Source organism: Camelus ferus, chromosome 23, assembly GCF_009834535.1.
Source record: "Camelus ferus isolate YT-003-E chromosome 23, BCGSAC_Cfer_1.0, whole genome shotgun sequence".
NCBI lineage: Eukaryota > Metazoa > Chordata > Mammalia > Artiodactyla > Camelidae > Camelus > Camelus ferus.
Genome location: NC_045718.1, coordinates 20,266,769 through 20,285,157, shown reverse-complemented (window position 1 = coordinate 20,285,157; position 18,389 = coordinate 20,266,769). Strand labels below are relative to the sequence as shown.

At 41.3% G+C, this 18,389-nt stretch overlaps 1 protein-coding gene across 1 annotated transcript in view; it reads left to right on the top strand.

Moving 5' to 3' along the window:
* The window catches only part of KCNH1 (potassium voltage-gated channel subfamily H member 1), a 337,422-nt gene that overhangs the window by 165,275 nt on the left and 153,758 nt on the right, over window positions 1–18,389 (top strand).

Here is an 18,389-nt window from a genome sequence, read left to right as displayed (position 1 = left end):
GGCTGATTGAAAACCATTGTGAGCTAAGCCGTGGAAGGCGCTGCATTAAACTCAAAGCCTGAACCTCTTCAGGTCAGTCTTTCTCCTCCTCCGGCATCCGGTCATGTAGCGAGCTCTCTGAAGAGTTTTCTGGCACCCTTGTCTTCTCTATTCTTTATGTCTCCACCCAAGTCCAGGCTCTAATCACCACCTCCTGAATGTCAGCTCCAGGAGTCTCTCCTGGTTATGACCACAGGGTATAGGAGAAAGAACATGAATTCTGGAGTCATCCAGACCTGGCTACACATTCTAGGTTTATTTTCCATGAGGCATGGAAAATGCCTCACCTATAAAAGGGGCTTGCCAGGGCTCTCCTTGGATCTTGTAGTTCTAAGTGAGATCAACACCACACACCTGGCACAGTGCCTGGCTTACGGTGGGTACCATACCCACTGCGTTCTGCCAGCTGACTCCCTGAGCATCACCAGATCCCCTTCCTCCAAACCCCTGTGGTGCCGCAAGTCAATACTATCTGCATCTACCAATCACCTGCAGGCTGTGTTGTTTCTTAACAAGTTTCTCAGGATGGTAAGACATGGGAGACAGAACCGTGCCTCTTAATGTTCCTGTACCATCCATGGGGCTGAGGTTTATGAATATTTATTACAATATGTAAAAGAAGTAGAGGGTGCATTTTCTGCCCTTGCCAGATGAACAGTTTAGTGGGTGACACATTCCATTTGTACAAGGAAATATTGTCGTACTGAGAAAGTGGTGTTAGCAACAAGTGACAGTCAGCAGGTGGGTCAGATCTATGGACAAGAGACGGCTGCTACAAACACATCTGGTTAACAAAGGAGATTTCCAAGCCTTTGCCAAAAGTGGACATGTTTTGAGTATTTTTCAAAATAATGCAATTCACAGAGAGAAAAAAAAAGAATGTAGGGGCTTAGAGTTATTTAGAAAGGCATTAGACTAAGCCAGATGTCACTGGAAGAGGCATCTGAAAGGCAGGCCTGTCCAGTCACTGCGCAGCCACTCCCACTGGCCTTTCCAGGGGCCTCCCCATGGCCCCAGCCCTGTGAAGAAACCCTCTCTTCTTAGAGCCTGCAGACTTGTGTCCCCTTCTGGTCTTGCTGCCTTGGCTCTCTTTGCTTTTCCCTCTTGGCTTCCTTCTGTAACATGACCTCCTAAAAGCCCTCAGAATGGCAGAAACAAAGGCCCAGGAAGAGGCTTTTGAAGGCAGGTTTTGCTTTTTGCACTTCTGAGTACACTGCCCCCCACATACCTGCAAAGGCAGGTGTGCACACAGGGCCTGCACCTACTTGAAGCAAGGAAGAGGAACCATAGCAAAAGCAATACAGAGTCCAGATATCTCAGTAAACATTCTTGTCTCAGAAAATCATGGCAGGGCTCTTGTCTGACTTCCCACTCCACCGGAGCCTGCAGGAGCCCCAGATAGGGGACTGGGGTGTCATCATCACGTGTCTGGGAGAGAACAGTGATCTCCTTGGCCACCCATGCAGGGTACCACAGAGTGAGATGGAGACAGTCCCTAAAGTGGATCCCTTCTAATCGCTTGCCTCCTGATGTGATATTAGCCGCTCGGCCAGAATGGGTAATTATTTGTCTAGGGTTTAAAAGATTTTTAGCCAGACATTCCATGATCTTCTTTCCTGCCCAATTTCGTGTTCAGTTCATGTAGCTTCATCTCCTCTTCCCAGAGGAGAGGATTTCCACTTCTCTTTTCTGCTGAAGGAAGCACAACTTGGTTGGCATTTTGCTCATAATGGCCCTTTGCTGGCTTGGACACCAACCCCCTCTGTCCTCTCCATCACTGTGGTCAACTTGCCTTTGAGTCATCTGGCTGTTAGTCCCTGTGGTTCTGGCTCAGCCAGAGCTCATTTCGATCCGATGGTGATGGTACAAACCCCAGGGCCATGGAAGGTTCTTCCTGAAGAAGACCATTGCATTGAAAGATGTGGACTGGTTATGGGCAAGGGTTTGCTCGCCAAGACCAAAAATGCTTGTTTAGAAATGCTTCAGGGGAGGGTATGGCTCAGTGGTAGAGCTTGTGCTTAGCATGCACAAGGTCCTGGTTTCAATTCCCAGTACCTTCATTAAAACTAACTAACTAAATAAATAAATAAACCTAATTATTTCCCCACCAAAAAAAACAGAATCAAATAAAGAAACAAATGGGACCTAATTAAACTTATTTTTTTTTAAAAACGAAATGCTTCAGGGACATGCTCTCAGGGGGATCCTATGCTACTCCTGTTTGTTTGATGGAAGAACCCAGGAGAAGCTGGGATTTTATTACTGTGCTGTTATCCACAACCCCTCCGTGGAGTGATAGGAATAGGAAAGCAAAGCCTGGCTTCTTCCTTTTTCTTTTTTCTTCTTTTCGTCTTCTGTTCCTGTTCTTTCCTCCTCCCTACTTCGCTGCTTCATCATCCCCTGCCGTTCTTCCTTCTTATCTTCTTTCTTTGTGTATCAGCATGAATTCTCCTGGAGAAAGCTGGACTTGACCCTGGGATGCTGGACACAGGAACCCAGAATGTTTCCCTAGCAGGTTGCTAGGCAGGTTCAACGAAGCTTTCTGAAAAGGCATTCAATTTTAGCCATAGATCCTTGATTGATAGGTCAGATAAACTCAGTTCCTCAGAGATTTAACTGAGGTTCTGGGGTCCAGGACCCTATTCTTTCCTTATTCTATCTGTTCACTGGCCAAATTCTGCTTCTCAGCCAGTCTATCTAAAGTGGAGACAGAAAAATGAAAGGAGAAAAAAACCTTCAGTCTTTTTGAGGGGGCAGACTGAGCTTACGTCTGTCATAGCTTAGGGCTTTGAAGGCAGCTGCCTGCAGCCTGCTTACTGGTTAGGCTTGCTCTAGGGCTTCTGGTTTTGTTTGTTTGCTTTTTAAGGGCTTCCGTTTTTGGTGGCAGCAGTTTGTTTGGTAACATTTTAAAAAGATCTCATACATTGATGACATCAACTCCGTCAGTTACCTGGGGTAGTTGAGGCCAAGATCTTAGAATTCAGGACTGGGGAAACTAGTTCTAAACTTTGTCATTTAATCACTTTGGACTTTAATTTCTGTATGTAAAATGAGGGAGCACAGTCCTATCTGAACTAAGGCCCAGGAATGGGGAGGATTCACTGAGATTCTTGGTATAAATGCTCACATTAAGTTTCTTCTCACACACGCTGCTCATGATAAGCAGTACCAGTACCAGCTGTTGACATCCTGCATCACCCAGGATCTCTGCTGGCTGTCTGCAGTATTACAGTAGGATTGCCTGTCTGGTGATCTATGTTAATCTCAGTTGCACGATGTGGTTTGGGGTGTGTGTGTGTGTGTGTGCGCCTAAGTCTGCATGTGATTTGGCTCTGTTGGGAAAATGAAGGGCAAGAGATGGTACTGCTAAGTTAGAACAACATGAGAACCAAGGAGGAATATGAACCAGGAAATAAGGAGCCCCTGCCCTTCTCCCCTTTCAGCAGCCTCCTCTAAAGAGCCTTTTTCTTTGATTTGGGCCGTTTCTCTTCTCTGATACCATTGCTACCCTGTCTTCTACTCTCAACTTTTATTCCTTTCCTATGTTTGGTGGTCCTGATGTCTTTGATTCCAGACCGCTGTTGGTAGTGGGTGTGTGGTGAGATAATTATGAACCTGAAAGGCCTTCTACTGCGTCCTGCATGCAGCTGAGATATGATCCCTCATCTCTCATCTTCCTTCCCCACCTAAACACAGTATCAGCTTCTAATGCCTTGTTAGGGATGTATTATTAGAGGACTTCATGTTTCATAAAGGGGTAACACAGAGGTCCTGTGTAGTCCATTTCAACCCTGAGATGCTGTAAGTGTCCTGTGGATCACCCTGCCACTCCTCGTTGTGGTTGAAGCAGTGACAGCAGGCAGCATACATCTATGATACTGAACTAACCTTTACCAATTACTGTGCCAGGCATGTGTGAAGATGTGAGGATGAATAAAGCACAGACCTTTTCATTAAGGAGCTCAGACTCCAGTGGGATGATAGATAAACCCAGTGTTACAGATACTCACTACTAGATATAAAATAGATAAACAAGTTTCTACTGTATAGCACGAGGAACTATATTCAATATCTTGTAGTAACCTATAATGAAAAAGAACATGAAAATGAGTATATGTATGTATGTGTATGACTGAAACTTTATGCTGTACACCAGAAGTTGACACAACCCTGTAAACTGACTTCACTTCAGTAAAGCAAACAAACAAAAATACAGTGTGGTTGATTGGGCCAAGATTGAGTAACAAGGCTGGATTTACCCTCTTTCCTGGAAACAAAATAAAGCAAAAAAACCAAACAAAACAAAACAAAAAACCATATGAAACAGTACTTTTCAAGATACTAGACATCAAGCAATGAAGGACAGTGATCCTTGAGAGGATCCTTGACAGGAAATAAATGTGGTTAACCCTGTGATTCTCCCAGCTTACTGCCTTGGGAGAATTTCCAGGCTGTGGGAGCAGGAAGGGGAAGCTCAGGTAGAGGTAGGGTCTGAGGAGGTGAGCTGAGAGTCTGGGGCAGGCCAAGAACAGAGTATCAAACAGGAGAGGGCTGCACAGAGAGAGAACTCTGGAGATGCGCAAAGTGCCTCCCGTGAGTCTTCAGTAGGCCATTAATTAGTGCATGTGAATGATGAAACTACTCAAGACTAGGGAAAGGACTACCCGAAAGGACAAAGAAGATAGTGCTTGGAGCTCACACAGGGCTGAGAACAGTGACTATTCCCACCAGCGAGACTGAATTCCTAGGCATTGGGTTGAATTCTCAGGGGGGTCTTTCCTCAGTAGTGGGGAGTAATTAGCTTTAGACTAAACACTGCTCTGGTCCAACCTAGCGCATCTCAAAAGCAGGACTTGTAAGAATCAAACTATTTCTGTGTAACTAATTTGTGTCTCAGAACAAATCTCAAGAATATGTATAGGAATACAAAAATATCCAGTGCCCCCAAACCTCAAATTTACAAAACTTTGACATTCAATATAAAATTACCAGTTACACAAAGAAGGAAGAAAATACAATGCATCATGAGGCAAAAAATCAATTAATCGAAACTGACCCAGAACTGATACAGATGTTAGAATTGGTAGACAAAGACATTACATTAGTTATTCTAACTATAGTCTGTAAGTTACAAAAGTTAGAGACATGAAAGGGTTTTTTGTTTTTTTTTTGTTTTGTTTTGTTTTGTTTTTTTGTTTTTGATCCATATCAAGCTTCTAGTTGAGAAATACAATTGAGGTTAAAAAAAATGCACTGGATAGGATTAATGGCAGAAGAAGATGCTGGACACTGCAGAAGAGAAGATTGATGAACTTTAAGGCATGGCAATGAAAGTATCCAAAGTGAAACTCAGAAAAGAACTTTAAAAAGTGAGCAGAGCATCCGTGAGCTATGGGCACAACTTCAGGGGGCTAATATACACATAACTGGAGTCCTTGAAACAGAGGAGGGGACAGAAGCAATATTTGAAGAAATAATGGCTGAAATATTTCCAAACTTCAGATGAAAACTATGAATTCACAGAGCCAAGAAGCCAGGAAACTCCCTGTACAAGAAATGTGGAGGAAAACAACCTACACCAAGGCACAGAATAATCAAATTGCTCAAAATCAGTGATAAAAGGAAAATCTTAAGAGCAACCAGAGAGAAAAACATGTTGCATACCACGAAACAAAGACAACAGATTTCTCACTGGAAAAGATGCAAATAGAAGATAGTGGAGCATCATCTTTAAAGTATTGAAAGGGCGGGAGGGAGGAAGGAAGCGAAGCCCTACCAGCCTAGAGTTCTATATCCAGCAAAAATGTCTTTCAAAAATAAATATGAAATGAAGACATTTAAGACATACACAATCTGAAAAAAATTACTACCAGTTGACCAGCACTGTAAAAAATGTGAATAGAAGTCCTTCAGATAAAAATGAAAATGGTACTGGTTGGAAATATGGGTTTACATTAAGGGATGAAGAACACCAGAAATAGGCATCTCCTCAGGCAGGAAGTGTGCCTGGCAGAGGGCACTGCATTTGCAAAAGCAGTGAGCCTGGTTTGCAGTTGAGTTCCAGGCATCAGGGAATGACAAGTGTGACTGAGGGTAGAGAGCAGGGGCTTATGATGAGAAGTGTGTTCTTGACTTCAGTCTTGGTCTGTGCTCAGTAGTGCCTCCCAAAGGCAAATAGAAAATGGTGTTGGCTTCAGATACTTAGTTAAGCTGAGACATTGCCCTTCAGAAGTTTCAGTAATTGCCTGGGACTGAGGAGGTGAACTTGTGTCCTGAGCTGGTCCTGGAGGAGTGAGGCTCACTGGCACTAGGCCAGGGACCGACCTCTTCTCCTCTGCCTGGGGTCTCCTCTAGATGGGAATGAAACCTCAGGGAAGTGACCCTGAGGTTGAGGAGAGAACAGTCCAGGGTCTTTCTGGCCTAGATTTGAGGGCCCACTTCCAAGGCTTCCTGAGGTTGTGAGCCCTCAGGCAAAGACACTTAAATCTCCCTGAATTTTAGATTCTTCATCTATATGATAGAGCTGGGAAGAACTTGTCTACCTACCTTGGGCCTCCTGAGGCTCGTACAGTGGTAGGTGCGGGAGTGCTTTGTGAACCCCCAGATGCTCTGCAGACACTAATTGTTCCTCTGGGGAAGAGGAGTCCTGTCAAGTAGCTTTTGAGAAAGAGGCTGCCTTTGCTGTAAATACCATATTGTTGGATATGATGCTGTTGAAGCTTGAAGATGGCCAGGCATGATCCTTGCCTGGTATTGGAGTGAGACTTGTTGAAGACTCTGTCCTATTCTAAGAGTAATGGCCCTGGCTCTAGGCATGCATGTGCCTGTGGGTGCAACAATTTCTCTGTCCTCTTTGCTGCTCCCCATTTTATTTTTCTGTCCATAACTGTCCCTAGATCTGACATAGCCATCCAAGGGCACGACTTAGGGTTGTTAGTGGCTGCAGAACTAAAGAGGCTGTTGGATCATTATGTCCAGAAATGGGCTGGGAAGAAGAGGTTTGCATCAGACCAGATCCAACTCAGGCCTTTGGTTTAACCATCTCTATTTAATCCTTTGGTGAACCTTGTCCACCAGTCATTCATCAGTGCCATACATTTCTCTTCAATCTCGTTCATTTTAGATTCTGAACTCAGTTCTGTTTCCTTTTCCTGAATAGCCCAACTTCTACTAAACTTGCTTGGAATTGATGAAACTGGGCTGGCCGAGACAGAATATGAATTTGTGTTGCTCTTGCTTAATACATTACAAAGCTCTTCTCCTGGCCTTTTTTCATACTCTCAACACACTGGGAAGTAGGTGGTGTAATTAATGTGCACTTGAAGACAGGCTGGCTGGAATGAAGAGAGATTAAGCAGCTTGCTCAAGGTTGCATAGCTAGTAAGTGATGGACTCAGGACTCAGTCCTAGCTTTGGATTCTAGAATCCCAGTGTCATTCATAACAGGACACCTTGTGCCTCATCCACGAGGAAGGCCTACAGCTGCTAGAACGTGTGCTTTGTGTTGTTCTTGTGCCTAGAGTGGGTTTGGACGGAAACGCCTTCATCCCCAGATCTGATCTGGTCTTTCTGGTGATCGAGCACCAAAATGCAGGATTCAGGCTGACTAGGCTGGCCTCCCACATGTCAGCCAAAAAAGAGCTTTCCTCTGTCGGAAGCAAATCCCTGATGGCATCCTTTGTGTTCATTAGCACAAATGCACTGCTCTGTGGCGCCTCCCAGCTTACCGCCTGTGACTGAATTCATTTACATTTATTTCTCTGAAAAGACCTAGACTCTTACTGAAAGTTTCTCTAAATGCCCCTCCCCCCACCTTCATACCTAGTGCTTGTTTCTGGTCTACTGGATTTGTAATTTAGGAAGAAAATGAGGTGACTTTATTTTTTAGGGCAGGATTTACTCGTTTAACCCCCATCACTGCTCCTGGAGCTTGTTACTCATTCCCGCTAAATACTGGTGGCTGCCTGCCTCGCAGTCTTTTTCACAGTTTCTGTGTTTTACTGGGTATTAATGACTCCATTTTGCAGAGTGATAATGTGGTGATGCTTTTTCTTTTCAGGGCTGAAGTCTTTAGAGGTTCTGCCTGATGTGACTCCTAATTAGGATGGAGTTTAGATACAAGCATCGATTTCTTTTTTCCAAACAAAGAGAAACACCTCAGCAATCTTCCTGCAAGCACATTCAGCCTGAAATGGGAATGATTTCCCCTCCTACTCCTCATCCTCCTTCTGTTTGTGTTTTCTTCCCTGTCTTGGGCTGCTCACAAGTACACCAAAACTTCTCTGACTCATAACAAAGGAGTCAGCAAGTTCCTCTTCTAACCCTGAATTTTTCATGCTTTTGACAAACGGGGCAGCCAATGGGTTTGCCATGTGAGCCTGTTCTGGTCTCTGCAAGTCCAGGTCTCAGCACTCAAGATTCTTGGGAGCAATTTTTGATCTTGCCATCTGGGGAACGAGGTCAGGTGTGTTCATAAGGGGTAGGGTCAGATGATTCCTTCCAGAGCTAGCTTTCCCTGAACCTCTCCTGAGGACTTCTTCTTCAATAGGAATTTAACTTCTTTCTCTCTTATTCACATGGGAATGGACTTTGCCCAATCGCTATTTTGTAAGAATATTGCTTAATTGCTTGATATGTGTGCCAATGACTAAATATAGCCAGGAAAACCACCTCTTTTGGGCACTGCTTCTTAACAGTGTCTGAAGGAGTTCTTTTAGCTGGAGATTCCATAAAGTCCAAAGATGCCAACATATATAAGTAACTGAATACAGGTATTAAATTTATGTACCAGATTATAATTCAGGAACAGAATTAAGTGACTTCATTATTTATGCATTTTATTAATTTTCATGTATTTGTATGTTTGGTTTATATTGTCAATAACAAGAGGAAAGGGATTGTTCATTCATTACCACCTGTGTCCCAGGCAGTCTCTTACTGGGAATTCAGTGATGAGCAAGACAAACAAGGTCCCTGCCATCTGGTAGTGAAAGAAAATTTAATAAGTAGTAACGAGAGGGAGACCAAGATGGCAGAGTAAAAGGACAAAGAACTTACCTCCTCCCGTGAACACATCAAAAATGCATCTACATGTGGAATAATTCTCACTGAAAAATTAATGGGGACTGGAACTTTTCCACTTAACACTTTTGTACATTTTTGTACAACCAAGGCTGTAAGAAGGATCCACACAGAGATGGATATAGAAGATATGTTGTGTGTGTGTGTGTATATCCATACAATGGAATATTACTCAGCCACAAAAAAGAATGAAATGTCACCATTTGCAACAACATGTTTGAACCTGTAGAGAATTATGCTAAGTGAAATAAGTCAGAGAAAGACAGCTACTGTATATTATCATTCATATGTGGAATCTAAAAAATAAAATAAATGTATATATAACAAACCAGAAACAGACTCACAGATAAAGAGAACAAACTAGTAGTTACCAATGAGAGAAGATAGGGGCAAGATAGGGGTATGGGATTAAGAGATACAAACTACTATGTATAAAATAGGTAAGCAACAAGGATATATTGCAGCATAGAGAAATATGGCCACTCTTTGTAATGACTTTAAATGGAGTGTAATCTATAAAAAAAAAAAATTGAATCACTCTGTTGTGTACCTGGAACTAACAAGTCCTGTAAATGAACTATACTTCAATGGAAATAAACAAATACGTAAATACATAAGTAGTAACTATTCCCATTGGTGGGCTTGCAGTGGGTACACAGGCTCTAAACATCTTGTATATGTTCCTCAGAAGGTAATATAGCAATAAGCACCTTGAAGTTGTCCAGTTATTTGCAGAAGAAATGAATAATGTGTGTGGAATGATGCAGTGAGAAAATGGGCATAGATTGGGGGAGGAACTCTTGGGTGGTGATGAGGTCCCCTCATTGTCAGTGCTGTTGCCAGTGAAGCTGGTGGGTCTTGATGGAGGTGTGGAAAATGGGGTATCTGGTGTCCTGCTTAGCTGAAGACTTCGGATGGCCACTGCAGCTCCTTCATACCCCCATGGAGCTGGGCTGCGGAGCTGCTTTCGTGGTTGATTTATGTACTGATGAGACTCTCTGCGAGGCCTCACTCAGTGTCCTGCTTCTGATTCTGCAGCCCCAGCTCCTGCCCTCCCTCATGCCCCTTCCCATGCCCCCTTCTCTCTTCTTCTCATGCAAATGAGTAGATCAATTACACCTCTAATTAGGGATGACATAACATAACTTTAAGAAAGCATCCTTTCTGCCTCTAATAGCAAGTAGCACGTCCTGCAGGTCGTTTATCTTGACTCGCAAGTTGTGGAAATCAAGCTTAGTGGTACTAGCCATTTTTCCCCTAAAGTTCAGGGGGGAAGGTGCATCCTAAATTGACTTAGAATTTCCCTCAGGAAAGAGGAATCCCCCAGTGATTCGGCAACTGTTTAACTCAGGCTGAGAGCTCGGGGTTAAGTGCTGGGGAAGGACGGATGGAGAGGACGAGCTGGTGCACTTAATCCATTTTGAGTTGATTTTTACTGTGACCCTCTGGAGGCAGAGCAAATTGTGCCTGCATTTGGCCAGGCACTTAGAGGGGTGTAATGATGCTAAGTTACAGTAAGGGCACTGAAGGGTTTCAAGAGAAAGCTAGATGTCCTTTGCATGGAGCCAGGGGACTTTGTGCTCCCTGTTGCCTTAATGCTCCTTGAAATTGCACTGATTTTCTTCTTTTGTTTGTGGACATTAAGTGCTGCTGCATTTCATGCCTCTCCAGAGAAGCCCGTAAAATCACAGGGCCCACAGAGATGGGGGAGCCTAAGGGAACCTCTTTGGTTGTGGGGAGAAGAGCAATGAGGAGATGTCAGTTTTCCCCATGGGCCCCGTTACCCCTGGCTATCCCAGTACAATTTTAGGGGATGGAATAGATGGTCCATCCCCATCTGTGGCGGAGTGAGGAATTGAATCTTAGGGAATTGGGAAAAACCCATTTTAGGCAAGAATAGGTTTAGGATAGCGGGGAGGGAAGGGTAGATGAGGAGTTCAGTTTTGTACTTGTTAAATTTGAGATTCCAAACAGTTGTTTCCAGGGTTCTTCGATCTACCAATCTATGTGTCTGTCAGTGCATAAACATCTTTCATATAGATATTCAGTATGTTTTAAACAGCAGTTCAGTTTTCTTTGCTGTTCTTAAAACATTTCTTAAAAAATTATCTTCATTATTCAGCTACTGTTTTTCTTACATTGAAATTTTAAAACCAGTTAAACTGTCCTAAAAACTCGTGGGAGTTTGCTTAATGTTTTAATAATTTGAGTCTTATCATAATGTTTTATTTCCCCATTTATTCAAGAATTTAAGCAAATTTCTTGTGATACAGATTTGGTAATTTTTTCCATAAATGTTGTCCCCATTTTTATGAGATTTATTCCTAGATGTTTTATACTGTTTATTTGTAGTGTGAATGTCTCTTTTTTTAACTTATTAAATTTGCTAATTGATATTGCTTCTCGAAATAATGTTATTTATTTTTGTATATAGATTTTATATCCAGCAACCTTCCTGAACCCTTCTATTAGTTCTAGCATCTTCTGATGATTTTCCTGGACTTTCTCTGTAGATATATATGTATATATAATCTACATGTACAGTTTTAACTCTTATTTTCTAATCATTATTGCTCTGTGTTCTTACTGAATTTTTAGGACATTCAGTATACTGTTCAATGGTAGTAGTCATATTAGGTTTTATTCCTTTGTTCCTGATTTTAAAGGTAAAGCTTTTTAGGTTTTACTGTTGAGAATAATGTTGACTCTAGGCTTTGGATAGATGCCCTTTATAAGTTAAAGCAGTGCTTTTCTCATCTTAAGAGTAATTCATGGTAAGTTTTATTGAATGCTGATTCTGTATCTCTTGAGAAGAATATATATTTCAGTCTATTAATGTGGTGAATTACATTGACAGGTGTTTGTTCCGCTTCCTTCCTTCATTCACTCCCTTCTTCCTCCCTCTCCTCCTTCTCTCTTTCTCCTTATCTCAGGTAGAGAGAGTTGAGTTACTCAAACTCCCAGAGTATGGAGTACTCGCAGCCTTGATACGTCAAGGTCCTCTTTTGATTATTATTATTTTTCCCCTTTAACCCCCATTTTACCTTCTACGTGTGTATCTAGATATGTGTGTCCCTGAGAAGCACATAGCAGGGATTGTGTGTATGTTGGGGTGTGTTTATCTGTTTAATTTACATGAAAGGTATTGTGCTATAAATGTCATGGTTTCTTTTTGTTTTATTCAACACTGTGGTCTTTGGCAGTATATCTATGCTGCTATATATAAATATACGGAAATTTTTTAATTAATTAAAAACTTTTAGTAATGTGATAGAAATCTATTGTTTCTGATATAATTCTGCAGAGATGCGGTGCTACACAAAACTGCATTTTACTTATCTAGTCCCCGAGTGATGGACTTAGGTTACCTCCCATGGTTTGATACCACAAGCAGTGCTGTGGTGAATATCCTTGTTTGTGTTTCCATAGGATCTTTGGGAGAGTTTTTCTGGAGTACATATAGATGGAAGTGTGGCGTGTTTGCTAGGTTATCTAATATTGACCAGTTCTTACATTTCTGTGATAAATCCTATTTGGTCATCAGTTAGGACGCTTTCAGCTATAAGTAAAAATTTCTAACTCCAATTGGCTTAAACACTGGGAAAGTTTATCATTTCACATTATAAGATGCCCTAACATAGAGCTTCTGCAAGACCGTTTAATTCCATGGCTCAATGGCAGTATCAGGTTCCTTCCATCTTTCTGCTTTGTCGTCTTCCACATTGGCATCACCCTCTGCCAAAATTCCAGGGTTCACATGAGAGATACTACAGTGCCCAGCGGAAATAGAAGACAACTTTTTTCCTTTGACACCTTTTAAAAGAGAAGAAATTTTCCCCTGGAGCGTCCACCTCCACCCTCAGCGGACTTTCTTTTGTGCCTCATTGGCTAGAATCGTATTACATGCTGAAGCCTAGCCCACCCTCCAGCCAGGGGAGTAAAACCATTGCAGGTGATTTAGAGGAGTGACTCTTACACCTGGCTGCACATGAGAATCACCTGGAGCTTTAAAAAAAATGAATCAGAAGCTATCAATTCTGCTTATCTGAATGATATTTACTACTATTTTATCTAAACTTTTTACTACTACCTCAGTGTTTTTTGTGGTTGCTGGTCTATTTGAATTTTTAAAATTCTTTGATTTTAATCTTTTATGATCACAAATCTCTTTATGATTAGATACCATCTGCTGTATCTGGAGTGATTTCTCCTTAACCATTTCATATATTATTTTTGTCTTCCCTTTTCTTTGCATGCCTTTGAACCAGTGGCATGTTCCTTTCATGCCAGAAGACAGGGGTGCAAAAGGGAAATCCCAGCTACTATGCAAGCACATTTCAAGCCTTTGTTCATGGTAAATGTTCTAGTATATTACTTTTCAAATAAAGTCACATGGTCAAGTCCAAAGAGAAGGAGTAGACAACTTCATTACCCCATCATAAGGCCATTGTAGAGGTGCGGATAATAATACTGCTCAGGAGAATGAAGGAATAAGACCAATGATTCCCAAAATGTTCATGCCATTTTGCACACCTACCAGCAATGTGTGAGGGTTGAAGTCTTTGATTTTAGCCATCCTAGTGGGTATCTCATTGTGATTTTAAATTACATTCCCTTGATGACTAAGTAAATTGAAGCATCTTTTCATGTGCTTTTTTTGGCCATTGATAGATCTCTTGTGAAGTGTCTGTCCAAATCTTTTGCCTGTTTAAAAAATTGAACTGACTTTTTATTACTGAGTTGTATGAGTTCTTTATATATCCTGGATGCAAATCCTTTATCAGCCACATTATCCTAATCTGTGGCTAGAACATTTTGGGAATCAGTTTGACAGTTTTTTATTAAGTTAAGCATACACTTACCATAATACTCAGTTGTTTCCACGTCTATGCATTTACCAAAGAGCATTGAAAACAGATGTTCACATAGAAACTTGTACATTAAAGTTCACAATAACCCAAATCAGGAAAATATCAAATGTTCATAAGCAGATGAATGGATAAAGAAATAGTAATATATTCATATTCGTATGGGGTAATACTATCAATGATAAAAAAGCAATAAACTGGAGGTACACATGACAACAGGGCTGAATATGAAATATATTAGGTTGTGTTTGTTTAAAAGCCAAAGTAGTGCACACTGTGTAATTTACTTTATATGAAATAATAGAAAAGACAAAACTATCTTATAATGACCTAAAGCAGATCAGTAGTTGCCAGGGGCTGGGCACCAGGGCATAGATAAAGATGCACAAGGGAACTTTTGGAGATAAAAATGTTCTCCATCTTGATTGTGCTGGTGGTTTCATTTGTCAAAACTCATCAAACCATAAACTTCAAATGAGAACATTTTGTCACATGTAAATGATACCTCAATAACGTTTTTTTTTTTTTTAAATCAGCATTTAGTTGCTTTTCAGTCTACCTCTGGCACACAAGCCGTACGGCAGGCTGAAGCAGAGCGCCTGCAGGTGCTTCATTCCATTCTTGATAGTGTCCAGGTTTTACATGAAATTTTTATACAAGTATACATATGTGTAATATACACACATATGTATATATGCTTTATTGAAATAAAACTCACCATAGAGTTCACACATTTAAAGCATACAATTAAATGGTGTTTAGACTGTTCACTGAGTTGTGAAACCACCACTATTATTAATTTTAGAACATCTTCATAACCCCAAAAAGAAATCCTATACCCATTTACAGTTACTTCCTATTTCATCCCACATCTTTTAGCCCTAATTAGATTAATAGGGCTACTACTAACCCACTTCCCCCCCCTCTCTCTCTCTCTCCCTCCCTCCCTCTCCCCCTTTCCCTCTGCCTATTCTGGACATTTTATATGAATTAAGCCATACAAAATATAGGTTTTCTGACTGGTTTATTTCACTTAGAATACTGTTTTCAAAGTTCATCCATGTTGTAGCATGTATCGGTACTTCATTTCTTTTTATTGCTGACTAATATTCCGTTGTATGGATATACCACATCTTATTTATCCTTTCATCGGTTGATGGACATATAAGCAGTTTACATTTTATCTGGACATTATGAATCATGCTGCTATGAGCACTCATGGACAAGTTTTTGAGTAGACATATGTTTCCAGTTCTTTGGGGGTATAAACCTAGGAGTGGAATTGATGGGTCATAGGATAACCCTGTGGTTAACAGTCTGAGAACCTGCCACGCTGTTTCCCACTTGCACCATTTTGCATTCCTTCCAGCAGTTTGCACTGTCTCCACATCACCAGCACTTGCCTTTTGATTATCACCATTCCAGTGGTGTAAAGTGGTATCTCACTGTGGTTTTGATTTGCATTTCCCTGACGATTAATGATGTTGAACAGCTCTTCTTGTGTTTATTGATCACTGGCTTATCTTTTTTGGGAGAAATGTCTACTCAGTTCCTTTTCCTGTTTTGTAACTAAGTTGTCATTTTTTATTACTGAGTTGTAAGAGTTCTTTATATATTATAGATATAAATCCCTTATCAGATATGTGATTCAGATATTTTCTTCCATTCTGTGGGTTGTGTTTTCATTTGCTTGATGGCATTTTTTTGTAGCACAAAAGTTTTAGTTTTCATATAATCTGATTTTTTTTTACTTATACATTAGGTGTCATAATTAAGAAGTCTTTGCCTAATCCAAGCTCATGAAGATATACCCAAGGTCATGATATTTTTTTTCTAAGAGTTTAATGGTTTTCACTCTTATTGTTAGGTCTGTGATCCATTTGAGTAATTTTTTATTATGGTATGAGGAAGGGGTCCAGCTTCATTCTTTTCTATGTGACTATCCAGTGGTCCCAGCACCATTTGTTGAAAAAAGGCTCTTCTTTCCTTATTGAATTTTATTGGTATATATGCATTTTAAAAAATGAAATATGGGCTTTAAGATACTTAATTGATTCATATTTAGCACCTGTCAGCTGCCTGAGAGGGAGAGTAATAGTAAATATCAAAATAGGCCTTCCCTCCTCTTACTTGATTGTGCTTTGCCCCCCAGACTAAATTTCAAAATAAAAAGTATCTAAAGGGATTGAGGGAAATAAGAGAGGTGCCTTGTTCCACTTTGAGGAACAGAGATTCTGAGCTGTGTCCTTCCCACTCTGGGAAACGTGACAAGGGCAGAGAGAGCTGGGGAGGGACCAGCAGGGCAGCCCCCACATGTCACTTCCATCCCATCTGGATGGCATGGGACTGCTTTGCAAAGCCTTTCTTTATTTCACAAAATGCATTCATTAGCAAGAGAAACAGCATTTATGAGTTGCAAGGCTTAGCTGTGGCCTTGTGTGTACACTGTGAACACTGAGGCATCAAATGAAGCAATTTCTGTTGAATAAAAGGCTGCCTTTTTCTCTAAAACCTTGTTCCTGCTTCCCTAGAACTGAAGGTCAATTTGTATGCTGCATAATGTTCTGGAAAGATGATCAACTCTGAGTCTGAGTGAGTTGTTAACAGATTTAGGTCTGGATTTGACACTGTTTCTGTGCTTAAAAACTGCATGACTGTGGGCAAGTTATCTAAACTCTTTGAGCTCCATTTCAGATACAAAATGGAATAATGATAAGCTACCTTGTAGTAGTATTGTGAGGATAAATTAATGAGCTGTCATATGAAAATACTTGGTCCAGACCTGGCACATACAGCTCTGCAGTGGGAGAGCATGTGCCCGGGACCCTGCTGGGTAGAGAGCATAACTGAGGGGATGCACTGATAGGCTCACCAGGTAACTCAGATCAGGCCTCTCTGCCCCTTGGCAGATCTGAAATTAGAATTTCGTTTTTTGGAAGCTCTCCATGGATTCAAAGAAGTTCTCTTGGCCATCCCTTACTTTCATGGGAAATTGGTATTGCTGGCTGCTTCCTTTGTGAACCTTCCAACCTAGGTCATCACAGCCTAACTCAACACGCATGCCCTGAAAGTCCCTTCTCCCACCTTCCATTAGCATTTCGTTTTCTTGCCAGACAGCCCCTGTTGGCTCTAGGGAATCTGAGTAGAGGAAGGAGACACTCCTGTCGGGTTATATGTTTTAGAGGTTCAGCCAGTCGGCAGTGAGCTGAGGCCTCCCCAAGCTGGGATAATGACCTCTCCTCTGTGTTCCCTGAGTGATTCTTTAATGTCGCCCTTCCCACAAGAGGAGGGACTAGGTCTTACTCCTATTTGTATGCCAAACACCTAGCACAGTATACCTATGACATAAGTGGATGCTCATGGATGGATGTTTAGGTAAAGCATGATGGAATGCTCACTAGCCCTGTCTCTTAACTATTGAAAATATCCCAGCAAACCTTCTTGATCTAGGCTCAGATCTCTCGGTGGTACATGTTGGTTTCACCCAAAGGCCTGGCCTCATGCATAAATAAAGTAGGCATCCATTCTCATGGTGTGATTTGTGGAGTGCTGGGAAGGCCTCAGACCTTCATTTATTCCTTTTTAAAAAATTAAAGTACAGTTGATTTACAATGTTTTGTTAGTTTCAGGTGTACAACGTAGTGATCCAATATTTTTATAGATTATATGTCATTCAAAGTTATTATCATATTGGTTATAGTCCCTGTTCTGTACATTACATCCTCGTATCTTACTTATTTTATACCTAGTAGCTGGAACCTTGGGTCAGGTCAAAATGAATAAGGAGGGCAGCCTTTTCAAGAGAAATTGCAAAGGTACGCTAGGGGTGATTCCAAGGCATTTTTAGCATCAGCTAAGAGTCTGTTCTTTGAGTTAGCATTTCCTCTCCTTGAGGTTGTCATAATACTAAAGCCAGGGCTAAAGACAGTTGTTCAGTTCCCTCTACCTATATGTGTACAGGCTGATAGGAGGTACAACTTAGACCTGTGATGGACTGGCACCAGGTCAGTGATACACTCAGTTGTCTCTGGTTATGACTGGTGTTCAGCCACCATTTGTCAGTCTGGTCTCCAGGCCTCCCAGACGTAAGCTCTGCCGTCGTCCTTCTCATTCTGCAATGGTTGTGGATGGTCTAGCCCCATTTCCTTTTCATTGATCTTGACCAGACTGAAATCCAGCCATGATCATTTCCCTCTCCTCTTGGACTAGATGAATTAGCTGAGCCTTGATTCCCTCATTTGTAAGTTGAGGGGCAGCTCCTCCTATTTTTGTTGTTCTGTGAAATGAAGTAAAAATTCTCTCAGTGTGACTTGATAATAAATGGAGATTGGGAGGAGAGTCAATTGTTTTATTATACAGAATCAGGTTTGTGGATTTCAAGTTAATAATGTGGATTCCAAA